The 18,678-nt window shown below is 39.8% G+C and overlaps 1 pseudogene; it reads right to left on the bottom strand.

The window, feature by feature from the left end:
- Positions 1-7,934: 7,934 nt before the first annotated feature.
- Positions 7,935-18,472, bottom strand: LOC149152953 (sucrose synthase pseudogene; annotated as a pseudogene).
- Between the last annotated feature and the right edge of the window lie 206 nt (positions 18,473-18,678).

The raw sequence follows: 18,678 nt of genomic DNA on the forward strand, positions 1-18,678 counted from the left end.
ATCTACCTCTTCCACATTTTCCTGTGGTGACTGGATTGGTGGTGGTTCTTGTGTAGCACTCCCACTTATTTCAACATCCACATTTATTTGGGCAAGTGGTGATGGTCCTAGTTTAATAGCATCACTTTCTAGCTCTTTGAACAAAACTTCCTCTCCTTGTGCTTCATTAATAAAGTTGATTACTGCAAAACAACATCAACTTCATCCATTTCCTTCGTAGCCCCATCGATATATTCCACAGGAAAGGTTGGTTCTTGTGTGACAACCTCGACTGTATCACCAATCGACTTCTTGATTTCCATTTATGCAATAGTAGGTTCCAAAAATGGGGATGGTTCTTTTGTGATAGCCTCGACTGTGTCACTAACTGCTTCTTCAACTTCTACTTCCATGTCTGCAATAACTGGTTCGACAGTTTCATCCACTTCCATCTCTATACTAACGGGTTTCACAGATTCTTCCACTTTCATCTCTGTACTCACTATTTCTGGGAAAACTAGTGTCTTTTCAATTTGCTAGCCCTCCAAGATTGGCAGCTATCCTAGCAAACAAACAATCAAAGCAATTTGGGATTTCCTCTATGTATGATAGGTAAGAGACAAGCAAAGGAACCAACCAGTATCTTCTGCTTGACTCCTTGCTTGATTTCCATCCCCTTTGATAGAGCTTGCAACTCCTCTCCTACTTATCCCGCTTAGAGAATACTTGTAGAGACAAAGTAATAGAAAACCATCAAAGAATCTTGATCTATTATATCATAAGCAATGCAGAATCAGAAATACGTTGAACATACAATGGCATTCACAAATAACAACATTCACAAATACACGATTGTATGGAGGAAAACTCAAAGAACTTTATTAAAATAGAAGGGAGAATTAAAACCTAGCTGTCTGATCCAGCATCATCCTCCCAGCATCAAAGCCCTCTTCACCTCATGAAAAGCAATATCACCCAACAATACAATGCTCTTTCTCAAATACAAACTATCAGCACTTCCTTACAAATTACAAAATTCCAGCCTCCAGATCTCTTAGATGAGGGATCCATTTAGAGATTTCTGCAAGGGTGTGAGTCATCTCTGTGTTTTTTATTAGTGTCATTCCACTTGTTGTTCTTGGTTCCACTTAGAGATTTCTTGGATCTCTTACTCATCCCTGGGCGAATTCAAAGAGGCAAGTGTCATAAGAGAAGTTTCTAGAAGATTCCATGAGCATCCACTTAGCAAACTATCTCGGACATTTGGCCATTCTCGCTCATCGCACCCCATAGAAGGCCTCTTCAGTATGCATCACACCTGACTAGTGTAGAAGTCAGTATGCATCTCACCCTGACAGTTGAGCAGTCAGTATGGTCCAGTTTTGGCCAGTTATGAGTGGTTTTTTAGGTGGAACTTCTGGGGAATGATGCAATCATTTGACCATGATCCTTTAGGGTATGAAACAACACTTTTAGGGTTAAAGAGCCCTAGTTTATTGACATATAAGGTTGGGTTTGCAGTGCCCAAATATGTCTATAACACTTGCCCCCCTAAAGCATGAAGTCGTAAATCTTTGATGTCGAGTGAAATGCTTTATCATGAGGATCCGAGGTATTCGAACTGGAAGGTGACCTATATAAGATACAATACAATGCATCATCATCATATTATTTTCATGATCTAGTTGAGGCGGGCATTCCCATGCTCAGCTTTATAAATTCATTTTCATGTACATAGAATAGATAATCATCTGCAGTTGCACACTGGTGATTCTTTATATGTAGAGTCATCATTCCTGGCTTGGATGACCATCTGTGTAGTTTTTGTTTATATTTGATGTCTTTATATTCTTGAATATATCACAGCCTGGATGGATGAAACTAGATCTGGGGTCTTCAAACTCGTTCAATCTTCTCCCGATGTACAAGTCGATCCATGTGAAAAGATGTCCTTAAGTCGAACATGGAAAGACATCGTCTAATTACTAGCCAATAATGTAAGTTGTTAACAGATGCAAGAGGAATCACCGATATTGATAATGACCCTCAAGGTACTACAGTGCAATTCACGTGGTGTGAATATATGATCCGATGTCGAACACCATGCAAAATCTTTAGGTCGAAGGCCATCGACGTCAACCTATCGCCGAAAGTGAGAAACTTGCCATTGAGGCATGCAAGCTTAAAAGTACTGAAATGGTTGTTTCTAAGTCAACTTCTTGGATGATGAGCTAATGTCGACAATAAGTGACCCATCGTAGGAGGGCCTTAATGTATCCTACATCTATGACATGAAACAAGGCAAATGATTTTCTAGAAGTGAAAACAATCTGATGACACAAGGTTTAGGAATGGTGGTCATGAAAATGGAGGGTGAAGGTATTGCAGTGGATGAGGCATTAGCTAGATGGTTAGTTCTCTGAATGACTTCTCTTGAACATATCGGCGACACTGAGATGGATTGGTAGCGTTAACCCCAAAAATGGATGGTGTGAAATACCAATGGTGAAATAATCGGTGGACGGAATAACCCAACCCGACTCAATCATGGCGATGGATTGAAAGTGTCATGTTCAAGAGTGACCTACTACCAATAAAATTCTTCAAGTTTTCTTCCCTTTTTCCCCAGTCATTGCTGACCAGTACCTTTTTATTTTTTTCAATCTTGGGGAGGATAACATATGCTTGTTCTATAATTTTCCCTTTGGGAAAACCTGTCGCAATTTTTTAGCTAGTCTAATGACAGTGAAACTCGTTCTTGTCTGGGTGGAAAAGTTTGTCACTATTGTTTAACGAGTTTAACGACAAAGATAACTCAGTCCTTTTCATGTTTAGAGAGTTTGAAAAGGGATGAAAAGGAAACTCAAATAGTTCTTTTTCATAGCATAATCCCTTAAGTCCGAAAAAGGATAAAATAATACGAAAGGGATGACGTTTCGATCACTTTAGTGAGCCAAAAAAGACAAGCGCTCAAACTTTTTCACAAGATAATCCCTCAGGTCTAAAAAATATTAAAGTATATAGGAGGGATGGCACTTCCCTTTACTTTAACGAGTTGGAAAGGCCAATAGCTCGACAATATTTTCATATTTAATGAGTCTGAAAAGGGTTTAAAGGAGGCTCGTTTTTTAGGAACGTGTGGTGTTTAGGGTATCAACTGGTTCTGGGTAAGCTTGGAACTTCTCAAAACATGTGATGTGAAGAGGGTGGCTAACAAGACCACTCATCACAACTGTTCCTCAAAATGGTAAACAATCAAGTGGAAACATATGTTCGGCCAAGAGAATGGAGGTGATGGCAGGAACACAACCAAGTCTCAAAAGGTAGATGGCATGGCGATTTCAGAGGTTATTTACCGAAGGTGGGTTCATTTTTTAATGAGCTTGAACTCTGGGGGAACATATGCTCAGTGGTAGGTTTATTTTTCAATGAGATTGAACCATGTGATAACATTGATCATTAGGCGGGTTCATTTTTTAATGAGCTCGAACCTTGCGGAAAGTATGCTCAGGTAGGCGAGTTCATTTTTTAATGAGCTCAAACCTTGCAGAAAGTATGCTCAGTTTTTAGATATCCTTTTTGTGCGAACTAGAAATGGCCAAACTAAAAAGTTAAAAAAACTAAAAAGCTAAGGAACCACTGAGGTTAGGTAGGATGATTCTTTGTCAGCAGCTTAGACAAAACACTTCCTTTGCTTCATCCGTAGCATAGACAAAGGTGAATGGTGTGTCAAACCAATCACCTAACCTAACGAGTTTAAAAAAACCTAAAAAGCTAAAAAGCTAACAAAACTAGGAAATGAAATTGGTTGTTTTTAGCTTGCATAAAAAGGTTTGCATTCTCCCAGCATGATGAAAAGGAGAGTCTCCAGTAACCATATGGAAACTTACTATGGTTATGCAGGATGGTTTCATCCGTGGAACAGACAAAACACTTCCTACACTTCACCCGCCAAATAGACTAAGGTGAAAGGTGACCCAGACCAATCACATAACCAATAGGGTGAAAGGTGTCTAAAACCAATCACATAACCAACAGGGAAAATTATCTCTATAGGAAAGCCTATCTTTTCAGTTGGGTTCATCCGCCAAATAGACAAGGGTGCATGCCCACTAAGCTTTATTACATTCACCAGACTACTCATGGCAATTAGGTGGACAGAATGAAGTTTGAGAGACACCGTTGATATAAAAGGACCATTTAAGGATGATGATTGACTTGGAGCTATGCTTGAACCAGGAAATGAAAGCTGGTCAATAGTGACAATTTTCCTTCATGTGGGAAACACATCAGTCGAAAAAGTGTTGAAACAATAGCCTCCATGTTGCAAACATAGTCACGCCAAAGGAGTAGATTGTAATCTAACGACCCTTGCACTACCATCATGTTCAAGTGAATCATTTTCCTTCTCAAAGTAATTGGTAACTTAGGAAGGATCCCTAATGGTCGACTGGTTCCTTTGTTAAAGCTTGAAAAATTCTGTGTAACAGACATAAGCGATGGCGAACCAAACACTTTCCAAGCAGTTGAGGAAAGGCTACTCACTAAAGCCCCTTCATTTGTAATAGTGCTAGACACGATCATTTTGTAAACTTGTACTATGATCTAGAATGGTACATTAGAAGGAAGGTAGGATCTTTCTAGTCGATTCCAATCAAAGGAGGGGACCAGACTGCTTGGAGGGGGTACCAAATAAATGGTTGAATTAACCCCTTGAGTAGCGGGAACTGGGGGGATTCTCTTCCTGTTGTGAAGGAATTGGAGGATTGCCTCCAAGTTCGTCGGACTCTAAAGTGACAAAAAGAATTGGAACAGTTCGTGGCCTCCAGTATTGCAGCAATAATGCTGCAACTCCTGGGACTCCTGTCTTTAATTTTATCAACCTGGTAATTCGTAACAAACTTGGAAGCGACGGTGCTATATGCACAAGTACTAGCTCTTGCCACAACTGTCACTTGGTTAGCTGGCACAAGTCCGCCAGGAGCTTAAGCCAACTTCTATGAGCTCTTAGAAGAAGCTTTTAATTGATGGATGAAAGCTAACTCGAAGGAAGCTAATCTATTTGCGAAAAGAGATTGAAAAACTGAAGGAAAACGCAAACCCTAGCAAACCCTAATTTTACCAGCTAGTCCTACTGATGCAAAGGAGAGAATGCAAACTACTGAAAGAGATGCCATTACTTCTATGAAGGTAAAATACATGTGTATAGACTACCTCTATCTAAAGAACACATCTTTTTTGTATTTTTGATTAAGTCGCCAGTTTTATCATGCATATGCCTTCACTATTCTTTGACTGTGCAGGGGTGGATCAAGGAGGAGAAATGCTTGGAAGAGGTCGGGAAGGTTCAGAGAGGGTCTAAGGCCTAACACCCTTCCAAAGAGTTTCAACAAGTTTGGCTATCAAGAAACCTCATTTGTAAGCTTCTACAGGAAGTCTGCAGGGGTTCTACAGGATGTTCAGGTATTTCTATAGGATGTTCAGAAATTTCTACAAGATGTTTAAAAATTGGATTTTGGAGGATGAGTGAGTGAGGGAAGATGCATGAATGGATATGGAGGTAGGATAGGGTCTGAAGTGGCACAGGGACTGGTGGATGGACTAGTGAGAAGGTGTAGATGGCTAAATTGGCTCAAAGAAGGCTGAAACAATGATTGCACAAAAAGGTAGGGTTATGTGGGCAAGAGGACAGATGTGAGATGAGGAACCTAGCTAGGAGATTAAGCATATGGCTCTGATGAAGCTTAGGTGGATGAAAGAGTGGTAGAGATGATCTGCACCATATACATTCAACTGAATCAACAAAGTCTTGCAAGTAATCAAAGTCCTAGATAATCTAATCTAACTAACAATAAAGTGAATGAACAACAGATTTATTTGGAAGAGAACCATGTATATCAACTATGCAATGAAACATTTTAGAGGTCTGAACACATAACCAACTTCTGCAAATGAAAATAGTACACTAAGGATTGCATGGTAAAGCAAACTAGTTTTTTTGTTTGGGACAACACGGTTACTTCAATTCCAGCCTCTGATCCAATAAGGAAGAGGTGAAACCAAAAGTGTTTGTTGACCCTTTTTTTGAAGCCTTTTTCCTGTTATTATCCTCCCAACTAAATCTGAACATGAAAAGCTATTTTAATCATCAAAAACAACTTAAATAACAAAGCAAGATTTAAATCTAAATAACCGATTTTATTCTAAGAATGCAGCAAAAACACCTAAAGATAACCAAAGGAGGAACGGGGCACTTGAGATGGGCCCAACCCCAAGAGATACAGCCTCCTAAGAGAGATTTAGAGCTGGTGCAAAGCTGGATTCATCTTTATTGAGCAAGAAAAGAAGAGTTACATCAAAAACTGTCCACAAGGGAAAGCTTGAAAATGTGTTGAAATGCAAAGCTAATCTACTGACTAAAATCGAACTACAAACTAGCTAACTTCTACCTACAAAGTGACTAACTACTGGCTAACCCAAATGATGCCCTAAGCCTTCTTATTTATACAAATTGAGGACCCCAATAGTCCTCCTAAACTTTAGGGACTCAGTTGCCCAAAACTTGTAGTTAACAGCAGTCCTACTTGACTTGCTTGGCTGCCCTTGTGATAATCGATTTGGTGGCCCTTGAACTCCGAGCTGATGGTGGAGAATTTGAGGTAAGGGCCCATAAATGAAGGGGACACCTTCCTACAAATCCTCTCCCTTGTTCTCCCACGAATTTGGCTGCCAAGTGCTCATTAAAACCTTTGATTTTGTCTCCAAATTGACCAAAAAGACTACACAAAGCACACATCAGACTTGTTGGCATAATGACTAACCCAATTCACTCTATTAGCATAAATATAATCAAAAACATGAAATAAACTAATGAGAATGGTGGATTAAGTCAAATTAGGAGGTTGAATGAGCCCATATAATTATCCATTTTTGGGGCTCATCATCACCCAACTATTGAAAGTGTTGCTCATCCTCTGAGCAACCAACCTATCTCCTCATCTTTGATGGCCTTGGTGGCTTCCCTATCATGCCAAGATTCTGAAGTGATGTCCTCTTCTCGGTCATGAAACCATGTTTTTCTCGCTGCTTCTTCCCACTGCCTGCTCCTTTTCCTAGAGAATTCTCAGCTTTGGTATGATTGTGCAAGTATATTCAATCAGATGGTGGCAATGGTGGTGAAAGGAGATGAAACCAGTGGAGGATGGAAGAAAAGAGTGGTTGCATGCCTCCTCAATAGAATTCAAGCTTCAAATCCCTCTCCATAATCGATTCTGGCTTGCCCAAAGGCTCTACAGGATGTTTCTGGTAGAAATACAGAACTTCGTGTAGAAAGTCCTGTAGCTTCCTGTAGAAGGTTGAACCATGACTAGATTGTGTCCAAACCCTGAAAAAATGAGTGTTCATGGAGGGGATGGATGTGAGGATGCCTGGGAACTTGGTAGGGACCCTTCTGCTTGTGTTGGGAGGCCCCCTTTCTGCATTGTGTTCCTGCAACCTGCAACAACTTCCAGGGATTAAACTTGTTTTTTTTTTTCTCTCTTGTTCTTCCTTCTTTTTCTTTCTTGCTTTTCCTGTGGATTTTCCTGTGATGGTTTGCCCTAGGTTTTCTTCCCCTTAGCTTCCTTACCCTTATTTTTCTTCTCTGCCTCAATATCTTTCTTCCTCGCGCTCTGTTTTGGCTTCTGCATTGATCAGAATGGGAGTTTTATATATGGTTTCCTCCCCAGAACATGGAGGACAGTATCCCTCAAGTGTTTGTTCTTTGCAAACCATTCAACCAGTCCTGTCATGTTTTTCACTCTATCGAGTCCTGCCATAGAAAAGATAATGGGCATTTTATGGTCATTCAAAATACACATGTGTTCAGCTATCTGTTCAGGACTGAACAAGAGTTCCTCAATTGAACCATGCAAAGCAGTAAGACAATGCTGCTTCTTTGTATAAGGGAAATAAATCTACATGTCTGCTCCAGGAGAAACAATGTTGAATTTGGGATAAAAAACATCAATTCCATGAACCACACGATAAAGACCAGGAATGGTGAAAGCAGTGTGGCTCTCATACTGTCCAACAGTATCCTCGCTTCCAACAATCTCTTGATATGTGCTAGTGATAATAAAATCTACATGATTCATTGCAATTAGATCTGCAGTAAACTGGCAAGAGAAATGGTATTTTCCTTCATATTTTTTCCAGTATATGTTTGAATCTGGGTATTTGGTCTTCAAAGCATGGACTACGTTGCACTGAGTGATTCCTTGTCTATGTGAAATCAGAGATGCAACTAAATTTCCATCACTGTAATTGTCAATGATCAGGTCAGGTTGACCTTTTAGGTCTGCCATTACTTCATTTAATACATCCTCTGAAAATCTCTCCAAGTAAGGCCACACATCAAATCGAGAAACCCATTTCTGCAGAACTCCTTTTTTTGTTCTAAAAGGTACTCGAAGTATCCTTGAATTTTGTGTTCCACCAATTCTTTCAATTCGTTGATTGCATGGAAGAGTGTTTTTTCCAAGCCCACCTCTCTCAGAACTCCAAACTTGATGAAGAAAATTCTGGGCTTCTCTGCTCCAAAATGTTGTGCCATACTTCCTGTAGAAGACCCCCCGTTTCCTGTAGAATGTTATTCTCCCTTTGAGCGAGCCCGATATGCAGGAGAATTTCGAAAACAAGTAGAAAAACTCAGTGGAGGACGATAGGTTAACCGATTGTGCACACTTCAGTTGAGGATGTGGAAAGTACAGATGAACAGCAGTTCGTGAGTTTCAACCGAGCCATTGTCGCATGATCTGTGGTGAGGTGGCAAAAACATGTGCTGGCCAGCAGACGGAAGTGTTGTCACGAATCATCATGTTTCCTACCTGTGATCACTCCATCAATCACGTTGAAGGTCAAACAGTCACCATTAATTGTTTCCCAATTTCCTCCTGAGATGGCTGAGCGCACGTGTCTTATTCACCCACCGAGCACTGTTGAACTAGATGAGGGTGGTTAGTTAGCTGGCCACCGATTTTTTTTTAATCCCAACCATCTCATTGCTCATGCTGTTTCCAAATTACATTCATGCAATCAGAGGAATGAGTTTTAGTCACGTACCTGAAGTCAAATGGTTGTTGTGAGGTGCTTTATGTTGCTGCATGCATTTGTTTTGGTGGTTGCATGATGGCTTGACTGGTAATTCATTGCTTTCTTGTGCAGGTATCCTCTATTTGGATCCATGTTGTAGGAGTTGGCTTCACGTTCAGATCTGCACCCTCAAGCTGCTGCTGCTAAATTTTCTCAAAACCGAAACTTGTTTTCTCCATTGCTCCGGAACGATAGATCGGATCGATCTGAAACTTGCTGAGCATGTTCCTATCATCATTATGCACCTCCCATAGCAAAATCATGATCAATGGATTTACAAATTTCTAGAAAAATCGAAAATGGCTGAAGATTTCAGAGATCAATTTTTCGAAATCTGTGCATCGAAATTGGCTGAAACTGCTTGGGTAGGCTACTATCACCCATGTGCATCTCCCCATGAAACAGGTTTCGAAAGAGATGCACGGATAGGGACAAAATGCAAAAATGGATGATGGTGATGGAGGCTAATTTTTTGGAAACCGTGCACCGGAATTGGCTGAAACTGCTCAGGCATGTTTCCATCACCCCTGTACAATTCCCCGTAACATGGTTTTTCAAATGGAAGCATGTTTTTCAAGTTAGGGCAAAAAGCAATTATGTTCTATGTATTTTTTCTTCAAAGCATTTTGCAAGTTTTTGCATGGAAAGAAAAACTGAGCTTGGGCTGTGATGCAGGCATGGAGATGATGGAGGAGGAGTTTGAAGATTGCAGGAGGACTTCTGACCCCTTGAGGAAGCTCTCATGCTTGCCAAAATACCTTTTTCAAATCCATTTCTAGCTTCTTGTAGAAATCCTGTAATTTCTACAGGAACTTCCTGTAGAACACAATTTTGAGGAAAGAAGCACAATGAGATGGAAAAATGATGGAGAAGGGTGAGGGATGGAAACATGGATGCTTGCAGGCCTCATGGACATATTCTCAGCCTTCAGGTCCTCTTCAGAGATCAATTTTGGCTTGTTTGTAGGCTTCCTGTAGAAGACACGGAACTTCTTGTAGAGGACAAAAAACTTCCTGTAGAAGGCATAGAACTTCCTTTGTCTTTGTTTTGAGCGATCCTCCTGACCTGCAATGTCCTTCTTGCAACCTGAAATTATTCAATGGAAATTAACTTTATTTTTCTTTTCTTTTTCTCTTTTTTTTTTTGAAAAACAACTAGGGCGCCTCATGGAGGTTTTCACCCTAATTGCCTGCCCCGGGCGCCTCCAAGGGAGGTTTTCACCCAGGGATCTTATTCCATTTTTATTTTCTCTTATTTCCAACCCATTTACCACCTCATGGAGGTTTTCAACCAATGAGCCAATCTAAGGCGCCTCCGATGAGGTTTTCACCTTAGATTTTTATTTTCATTTTTTTTTCTACCCTACCCTACTTGAAAAAACAAAATTCTTTTCAAGTATAAGAATAATTCCAATGGATCCATGTGCACATCGAGATTAGAGACAAGATGATGTGGAGGCTTGAAATGCATTCTTTGACAGCTATCCGAATTTTAGAGACCAAATGATTTGACTTTGAAGGGATCAAACATAGCTGAATAAGAGAGTACTACTGCAACTTCATGACCGTCTGAAACCATATTTCAATATAGCTCTGATATCCTTGGTCCTTTTGCTGATCTAGATCATGTTTCATGTCACCTTCTACCATGAATTTCTCATCTTCCTCCTTTTGCTGATATTTCTCTTGAATACATGGAAGATTTGATGGTAACCATGAGGGAGCTTTCTTGATCTATGATTCTGATCTCTTCTCTTCATCAAGAGCAGCCCATGGTTCTTTGATCCTTTCTTTTGAATCTTGTTTTTTCCTTTGGTCCTTCAATGTTGTCAATATAATATCTATTTTTCAATACCCTTCCTGAGCTATGGTGAAGATCATCGAGCTCAAGAGGAGTCATTTGGACATGTTGTGCATCAGCATTGTAATTGGATTGAGCTACTCATTGTATGGTTTTGGGAATGGTGGTACAGGTAGCTGAGTGGGGATGTATATTTGAGATGGATGTGGATGGGGTTGTGGTTGGGCAGGCATTTGGGGTTTCCTTGGTGGAGCAGGGGGCGATGGTTGCGGTTGAGCAGGTGGTGGAGGAAAATGAGCGAGAGGAGTGTTGTACTGGGGCCTCCACCCCTGATGAGGTGCATTCCACTGAGGCTGTGGCTGAGCATAAGAGTGAAACGAATGAGCAGCTGGTTGGGCATAATATGGATCTGTGAAGGAACAAGGAGGAGGTGTGAACCAAGAAGGATGAGCAGGGGGACCCCAAGAAGGCATGGAAGTGGCTTGATAGGGGTCGTAATAGGTCTGGGATGTCCCTTGCATTCCTTTTTGGTAGGGTATGGGTCCATGTGGCCTCCTTTGGTTCATATAATAGAGTGATTTAGTGGCTCCTTTGGCTCTCTAATATGCGGCTTTAAGTCCAGGAAAGGAAGGGCACTGATTTGTAGGATGGTTTTCTTCACAGAGAAAACACACTTCTGGGGAGTGCATTGGACATTCGTTCCTAGGATGCTTTCTAGTGCACCTGGGACAAAAGATTACCAAAGCCCTCTTGGCTTCCTCTTGCTTCCTTTGGATCTGTAAGGTATCCAGTTGCATGGCAAGAAACTGCCTCATATCACTCTTGAAATCTTCCATCTGATTTGAAAATTCATTTTTGGATAAGGTACTGCTCTCAACATTTTTGTTTGTAGCCATTTGCTCCAGAGGAATGTTTTCTTCTTCTTCTCCCCTAGAGGTTCTTTAAATATGTCTTGTTGTCCACCTAGGGGTTCTTTAATCACAACCATCGAAGAAGAGAAAAGGTTGGCTGCGTGAAGCAGTGGGGGTGTTGTGCAGTCATTTTTCTAACTTATCTCTATTCTACAAGGCATGAAATGAAATCTTTTTGGTTGATTTTTGTATTTTTCTTCTTGTACCTGCAAAACTAAAATAGATTGAACTGCAACTAACTATCTTGCTGAAATGAAAATGCGGAGTTGAAATGAAAGCAGGAAAGGACTAATCTATTTTGCTCAAATGAAATTGCAGGAATGAAATGCTAAGCTACGCTTGCAGAATGGAAATTGCAGAATTGAAATGCTAATATATGTTACAGAATTGAAATTACAGAATTGAAATGCTAATCTACACTTGCAGAATTGAAATTGTGGAATTGAAATTCTAATCTATGAAAGCAGGAAATGTCTACTCTACTTTTGCGGAAATGAAATTGCAGAATGGAAATGAAATAAACTACTTAGCTGAATGTTGTAGTAGAAAATAGAAGAAAAGCAACAATCACCAATACTCTAACGCTTCCCGGGCAATAGCACCAAAAACATGGTGGGCTCCAGTATTGCAACAATAATGCTGCAACTCCTGGGACTCCTGTCTTTAATTTTATCAACCCGATACTTCGTAACAAACTTGGAAGCGACGGTGCTATATGCACAAGTACTAGCTCTTGCCGCAACTGTCACTTGGTCAGCTGGCAAAAGTCCACCAGGAGCTTAAGCCAATTTCTATGAGCTCTTAGAAGAAGCTTTTTAATTGATGGATGAAAGCTAACTCGAAGGAAGCTAATCTATTTGCGAAAAGAGATTGAAAAACTGAAGGAAAATGCAAACCCTAGCAAACCCTAATTCTACCAGCTAATCCTACTAATGCAAAGGAGAGAATGAAAACTACTGAAAGAGATGCCATTACTTCTATGAAGGTAAAATACATGTGTCTAGACTACCTCTATCTGAAGAAAACATCTTTTTTGTATTTTTGATTAAGTCATCAGTTTCATCATGCATATTCCTTCACTGTTCTTTGACTGTGCAGGGGTGGATCAAGGAGGAGAAATGCTTGGAAGAGGTCAGGAAGGTTCAGAGAGGGTCTAAGGAGTCCCTAACACCTTTCCAGAGAGTTTCACAAAGTTTGGCTATCAAGAAACCTCATTTTTGAGGTTCTACAGGAAGTCTGCAGGGGTTCTACAAGATGTTCAGGAATTTCTATAGGATGCTCAGAAATTTCTACAGGATGTTTAAAAATTGGATTTTGGAGGATGGGTGAGTGAGGGAAGATGCATGAATGGATATGGAGGTAGGTTAGGGGTCTGAAGTGGCCCAGGGACTGTGGATAGACTGGTGAGAAGGTGTAGATGGATAAATTGGCTCAAAGAAGGCTGAAACAATGATTGCACAAAAAGGTAGGGTTACGTGGGCAAGAGGACAGATGTGAGATGAGGAACCTAGCTAGGAGATGGAGTAGATGGCTCTAATGAATCTTAGGTGGATGAAAGAGTGGTAGAGATGCTCTGCACCGTATACATTCAGCTGAATCAACAAAGTCTTGCAAGTTATCAAAATCCTAGCTAATATAATCTAACTAACAATAAAGTGAATGAACAACATATTTATTTGGAAGAGAACCATGTATATCAACTATGCAATGAAACATTTTAGAGGTCTGAACACATAACCAACTTCTGCAAATGAAAAAAGTACACGAAAGATTGCATGGTAAAGCAAACTAATGTTTTTGTTTGGGACAACACGTTTACTTCAATTCCAGCCCCTGATCCAATAAGGAAGAGGTGAAACCAAAAGTGTTTTTTGACCCTTTTTTTGAAGCATTTTTCCTGTTATTATCCTCCCAACTAAATCTGAACATGAAAATCTATTTTAATCATCAAAAACAACATAAATAACAAAACAAGATTTAAATCTAAATAACAGATTTTATTCTAAGAATGCAGCAAAAACACATAAAGATAACCAAAGAAGGAACTGGGCACTTGAGATGGGCCCAAACCCAAGAGCTACAACCTCCTAAGAGAGATTTAGAGCTGGTGAAAAGCTGGATTCATCTTTATTGAGCAAGAAAAGAAGAGTTACATCAAAAACTATCCACAAGGGAAAGCTTGAAAATGTGTTGAAATGCAAAGCTAATCTACTGACTAAAATCGAACTACAAACTAGCTAACTTCTACCTACAAAGTGACTAACTGCTGGCTAACCCAAATGAGGCCCTAAGCCTTCTTATTTATACAAATTGAGGACCCCAACAGTCCTCCTAAACTTTAGGGACTCGGCTGCCCAAAACTTGTAGTTAACAACAGTCCTACTTGACTTGCTTGGATGCCCTTGTGATAATCGATTTGGTGGCCCTTGAACTCTGAGTTGATGGTGGAGAATTCAAGGTAAGGGCCCATAAATGAAGGGGACACCTTCCTACAAATCCTCTCCCTTGTTCTCCCACGAATTTGGCTACCAAGTGCTCATTAAAACCTTTGATTTTGTCTCCAAATTGACCAAAAAGACTACACAAAGCACACATTAGACTTTTTGGCATAATGACTAACCCAATTCACTCTATTAGCATAAATATAATAAAAAACATACAATAAACTAATGAGAATGGTGGATTAAGTCAAATTAGGAGGTTGAATGAGCCCATACAATTATCCATTTTTGGAGCTCATCAACAGTATTATTCTCACTCTCTTTGAGAAGGGTATCATCTGAAGGTGAACCTTCTGAAGGTAAAACTAGGTCCACTGCCATCTCGAACTATTGACTCTGGTTTGGTATGGACTCAAAAGATTCACTCTCAGTGATAGGTGTTTCGATCGACGGTTGAATTATGTCAGTCGGATTTTCAACTACTAAAGGACTTGGGGAGAGTTTCCTATATCTAGATGGAAGTTGTTGTGGTGAAGCAGGACGGTTATGCAAGACTATTTTGGATTCATCCAAAAAAATACAATAGGGAAGGGTATGGTCCCCTTCGCATAACCTACATGGAACTTTGACTTTTCCTTTCTATCCACGAACTTCATTATCACTAGTTGATGGTGTATTACCAACATTATCAGCAGAGGTTGATGACACCGGTTGGTGTGAATGGGGGGACCATTGTCTCAAGATATGAGGAATACATGGAAATTCTTGAAGAAAATTGTCTCCTCTACATATTATGCATGGATATCTGGGTTTGGAAAGTTTACTGTGCAGATTTTCACCAGCTGATGCATCCAAATCTATGGTTTCTTGGTTGCCCCCTTGCTGAATTGGCTTCTTTTTCATCTCCTTACCTTTCTTCTTCTTCTTAGCCACCTGGTTATTAGCATCACTACTTTCACCAAGCGAAGATGGAGAAGGGGAGGGAGAAACAAACGAAGAAGAAGATGAAGGGTCAACTTTAGTATCAACTGGATGCTGCTTCGATTGTTGAGGAATCACATTATTTTGAATGATAGAGGTCGAGAACAGCCATACTAGCAGGCCAATGGTAAGTCCTGGAAGGGAAAAAGTGGCCATATGAGGAGCACCAATATTTCCCCAAGATGTAAATGGACTAGGATTCCCCTCGAGAGAGATTCCTTGATTGGTGGACTCCATTATCTCAACCTATGATCAACGAAGGAAACAGGGATGTTATTCTGAATTTAAGAAAATTTTACTGACACTTTGACACAACTTTTCTTTTTCAATTTTTAAGAGTCGAGAAAAAGCTAAAGGTGACTCTAGTCCCCTTCGACTTTTAATGAGCCTAAAGTGACAAGTGCTTAGATGGACGTTTTCTTTTAAGGAGTCGAAAAGGAACGAAAGTGACTACTCTGGAAATCTAGACAAAGGGATTACCAAACCAATCGCAAAACTACAAAATACACCTTGGTGATAAATTAAAGAGAAATTACCAAGGACTTATGTATGGTAGTCGATCTTCCCAAATGCTGTGTTTAGTGCATTGCGATCGATAGAGCGGAAGACACAACTTCCTATGGATAAAGGATATAAGCCTATTGTGGTCTCCCAATATATATGTGACGGTACGGGGAGCACAAGTCCATGCTAGCACTTGTCGTATCAAGGAGGAGTCACCCAACCTTCAATGAAAACGATAGTTACTAGATTTTACAACGCCGGAACACGTCTCTAGCCTAGACATCTAGATGTGTTATGTTAAGTTCCAAAGTGTTGTTAAGTTCATTGAAATTTATTTTAGAGTTGATCTTGTTTAAAAGTTTTCCTTTTAATGGTTCACTGCGTGATGTAGATTTAAAATTCCTAAATATGCAGTCTACCAATGAAAATCCTAGCTACTAAGGAAAGAAGATTATGATTCTTTCAAACAAAGAGAAAACAACACACACTAAATGCACTTTTCCTAAATAATTTTTCGCACACAGTCTAAATGCAAATGAAAATGCGTGTATTTGTTTTTGTTCTCTTTAATGTGAGAATGCCAAAAAAGAAAACTAAATGTAGTAAAGATCTGAAATATTTTTACTCAAAGCGACATTTCGACAATTTATTTTTGAAAATAGAAAGGAAGACTAAACGACACTTTTCAATTTCGAATAGAAAATGCTTTTGACACTTCAAATATCAAATAAATCAAATCAAATATAGGACAAAAAGTTCAATTGACTATCTAGAGAAGGAAGACTCAACGACATTCTCTTTTTGACACAAAATGATAGTTACGACACTTTTTGTACCAAAACGACAGATCAATTTAATAAACTTTTCGACAAAGGATTGTAAATGATGGACAAATATGCAAAAACATTTACTAATCCTAATCAGTGGAGGCTGATATATGTAATGCAAGTAGGCTTCAGTAATGAGACACTGTTCATAAGCAAAAAATCAACTAAACAGAACTGAAAACAAGGACAAAAAACCCCAAATTTGAAGGAGAGAAATAGGTTCAGTCATTCATTGCACCTATGCTTCACAGAAACAAGTATGAATCACACCTGCTACACTCGAGAAGTGTGATGCATATTGGTTAACAGTGACATACAGTGGGATGGGCTACAAAGCACAATTGAAGTGGGTTTTGGCTCAAATTTGCAACTGGTTTCAGTGATTTAAGCTGAGCTATGATGGACAGTAAAGAGAAAAGTACAGAGGTATGATATTGAGAGGTTACTGAGCTACCAAAAGGGCATCTAGAATGCTTGTAAGTCAGATGTTCAATTCATAAACTAAACCAGAGATTGACTGAAGCAACATTCATCTACTTTGCAATTGCAGAGCAAGAGTAGTTTGAAGGCTATCTGGCTAACTTCACGCTCCATCTATAGTTTATAAAACAAACAACAAGAACAAAAAACATCTATTCATTCCCTAGGGGAGTCACCATTTTTTTATGGGAAAACTAGTGTCTTTTCGATCTACTGGCCCTCTAGGATTGGAAGCTATCCTAACAAACAAACAATCAAAGCAATTTGGGATTTCCTCTATGTATGATAGATAAGGGAGAAGCAAAGGAACCAACCTGTATCTTCCGCTTGAGTCCTTGCTTGATTTCCCTCCCCTTTGATAGAGCTTGCAACGCCTCTCCTACTTATGCCACTTAGAGAACACCTGTAGAGACAAAGTAATAGAAAACCATCAAAGCACCTTGATCTATTATATCATAAGGAATGCAGAATCAGAAATACATTGAACATACAATGGCATTCACAAATAACAACATTCACAATACATGATTGTATGGAGGAAAAATCAAAGAACTTTATTAAAATAGAAGGGAGAATTACAAGCCAACTATCTGATCCAGCATCAAAGCCCTCTTCACCTCATGAAAAGCAATATCACCCAACAATACAATGCTCTTTCTCAGATACAAACTATCAGTACTTCCTTACAAATTACAAAATTCCAACCTCTAGATCTCTCAGATGAGGGATCCATTTATAGATGTCTGCAAGGGTGTGAGTCATCTCTGGGTGTTTGATTAGTGTCATTCCACTTATTGTTCTTGGTTCCACTTGGAGAATTATTGGATCTCTTACTCATCCCTAGGCAAATTCAGAGAGGCAAGGGTCATAGGAGAAGTTTCTAGAAGATATCATGAGCATCCACTTAGCAAACTGTCTCAGAAATTTGTCCATTCTTGCTCATCGTACCCCACAGAAGGCCTCTTCAGTATGCATCGAACCTGACTAGTGTAGGAGTCAGTATGCATCGCACCCTGATAGTGGAGCAGTCAGTATGGTCCAGTTTTGGCCAGTTATGAGTGGTTTTTTAGGTGGAACTTCTGGGGAATGATGCAATCATTTGACCATGATCCTTTAGGGTATGAAACAACACTTTTAGGGGTTAAAGAGCCCTAGTTTATTGACATATAAGATTGGGGTTGTAGTGACCAAATATGTCTATAACACTAACAGGATTCACAACTTCTTCCACTTCCATTTCTGTATTAACTGGTTCCACAATCAAGACTGGTTCTTGTGTGACAGCCTCGATTGTGTTACCAAATGCTTATTCCACTTACATTTCCATTTCTGCATTAACAGGCTCCAGAGCCGGGGCTAGTTCTTGTGTGATAGCCTCGATTGTATTACCAACTGCTTCTTCCTCTTCCATTTCCATTTCTTCTAGTTCCTCTTCTTCTTTCTCTATTTCCTCGGGCTCCTCTCGTTCTTCTCTTGTTGTACCATAGGAGATGCTAGTTCTTCCTCGGGTTCTCCTTCCTCTCCCGCTATACTAACAGGAGATATTGATTCTTTCCCCTCCAATTCCTTAGGTTCTTCCTCTCTAGCAGCTATAACATCTACCACTTCCTCCTCCATCGTCTT

This window comes from Pinus tabuliformis, chromosome 9 (assembly GCF_031772625.1).
Source record: "Pinus tabuliformis cultivar Carrire ecotype Pingquan chromosome 9, CPIR1, whole genome shotgun sequence".
NCBI lineage: Eukaryota > Viridiplantae > Streptophyta > Pinopsida > Pinales > Pinaceae > Pinus > Pinus tabuliformis.